General features: G+C 41.6%; 1 long non-coding RNA gene across 1 annotated transcript; it reads right to left on the bottom strand.

The window, feature by feature from the left end:
• Nucleotides 1–703: 703 nt before the first annotated feature.
• LOC125098711 (uncharacterized) lies at nt 704–1,860 on the bottom strand. Its single transcript, XR_007126923.1, has 2 exons — nt 1,393–1,860; nt 704–1,180 (listed from the first exon to the last, which is right to left on the bottom strand). It is a non-coding gene; the product is annotated as an uncharacterized LOC125098711 (long non-coding RNA).
• Between the last annotated feature and the right edge of the window lie 378 nt (nt 1,861–2,238).

The following is a 2,238-nucleotide window of genomic DNA, read 5'->3' as shown; positions in this document are numbered from 1 at the left end:
TAAAAGCCAGTAGCACTCCTAATACCATGACAAACCACAATCCCCACCTAAATTTTCCAAACATGTTTTCTTGTGGGTGGGTAGTCCTTCTCTGGTCCAAGACCCACCATCATTTACTGTCATTGCAAAATCATCCACTAAGTGGCAGTATAGACCAACGTATTGAGCATTTTTGATGCCCTTACAGCTTTAAGAACTTCTTGGGGGGGTCAGCGGGACTGGGATTGGAGGACAAAAGGACTTCACATTTATGTTGTAATGTTTGAAAAGATGGATCAAACACGACTAAAATACAAAAAAAAAAGGGATGTGAATGATGACACACGAACATTTTATTTTCCCTCTACATTTATTTTTTCCTTTTTTTTATTAAAAAAAATTTTTTATTAACATATAATGTATTATTAGCCCCAGGGGTACAGGTCTGTGAATCGCCAGGTTTACACACTTCACAGCACTCACCATAGCACATACCTTCCCCAATGTCCATAACCCCACCTCCCTCTCCCTACCCACCCCCCCACCCACAAAACCCTTGGTTTGTTTTGTGAGATTAAGAGTCTCTTATGGTTTGTTTCTCTCCCGATCCCATCTTGTTTCATTTATTCTTTTCCTACCCCCCAAACCCCCGACGTTGCATCTCCACTTCCTCATATCATGGAGATCATATGATAATTGTCTTTCTCCGATTGACTTATTTCGCTGAGCATAATACCCTCTAGTTCCATCCACTTCTATTTTTTCCTTCTTAAAGGATCTATCAACAGAAATCTCTAGACAGGCTCATACTGACCCATCCATTTGCTTCTATCCACAGAAAGAGAATAAAAATCGTGGCAGCTGAGGAAGAGAGACTCCCATTCATGGGAGTAGACTATGCATGGGAGTAGCAACGTAGACCTTCTGATACCATGCGAGGCACAGGGAAGAACAACACAGCGCTTGAGGGAGTGTAAGAAGACAGCACAGAGAAGGTGGGGTTTGAGTTCATCTTTAAGATCATGTGGGAGCAATACTGGTGTCCACGAAGAGGCAACACCACCACCCAGAGCTACCTGTTATTAAGCTTCAGAGCTGACAATACTCTCTCATACATTTTATTCAAGTCTGTCTTCTCACATTGCAGCTTACCCTTAACCAGTACTCCTAAAAGGGCAGTCTGCCAACGGGTGACCTTTACCTGTACTGAGATACATTGAGACATATAGACATCAGGAGAAATGTTTATAACAATTTGCCAATCTGCTATCTGTTGACCACAACAATGACAAACTGGGCTGTGTTTTGTACATTTAAAAATTCCCCCCCCCCACAAAAATTCATTTCTGTAGTATTTTACCCAATATCAAGCTTGAGTGGACTGAAAGCACATACACACACGCACAAACGTACCTGGTCCTCATCTCCCAAAAGTTTGAGAAGCACTTGCTCCAAGCACGGGAACAGCCAGAAGGCAGGATGAAGGTGAGTAGGGCGAGCCGGAAGAAAAGGCTTTTACATTTAATAGTTCCCATCTGGAAGAAGTGTGCTCCTTAAATGTTATTGAATCCTCCCCCAAGCCCAATGGGATTAGTAGTATGATCTTGACTTTACAGAAGAGAGCAAAAATTAGAGATGATCATGAGCCTGCCCCCAGTGGAGCCAGGAATCAAACTGAGGTCTGTTGGAATTTTCAGCCCTTCTAAGATCTTCACGCTTGGTTTAATCACCATGTCAGTGCCCATCCCTCTTCCAGCAACACCTGCAGATCCCAGTCTATTTTGGAAGAGTTGCTCCAGGGCTGATGGACTCAGCACGGGTGATTGCATGTTCTTGGGAGTCAGACCAATCTTTCTCTAAGTTAGGAAAAAGGATCTGTCCTCTAACCCAGTCTCATATGCCGAAGAAAGGTTGAAACAATGACAGCAAACCAGTTCCCCCTTCCCATTCACGTGTACAGACACGGAAAACCCTTCTCGTTGAGCAAGAGAAGCAAATTCTGCTCTTTCTCACTGGAGCAGTACAAGGTGTTTTCCTGACTTGAATTTTTTTTTTCCCTTACGTCAAGGTGTTTTTTAAAATTGTAAACTTTCATGATAAAAGTTTTTTTTACCACAGTTTTTTAATCATAAACTATTTAACAAGAAAGTATTCCACAAAAAAATATTTCTTGGAATTTTTATTTTTCAGATGAAGTTGCCTAAATTTAAATGAAAACACAACTAGAGTGAAAGGAAGAAGAAGCAAAAGGCAATTGAC

This window comes from Lutra lutra, chromosome 4 (assembly GCF_902655055.1).
Source record: "Lutra lutra chromosome 4, mLutLut1.2, whole genome shotgun sequence".
NCBI lineage: Eukaryota > Metazoa > Chordata > Mammalia > Carnivora > Mustelidae > Lutra > Lutra lutra.
Note: the sequence above shows the minus strand (reverse complement) of the source record. Positions and strands in the feature narration are given on the sequence as shown.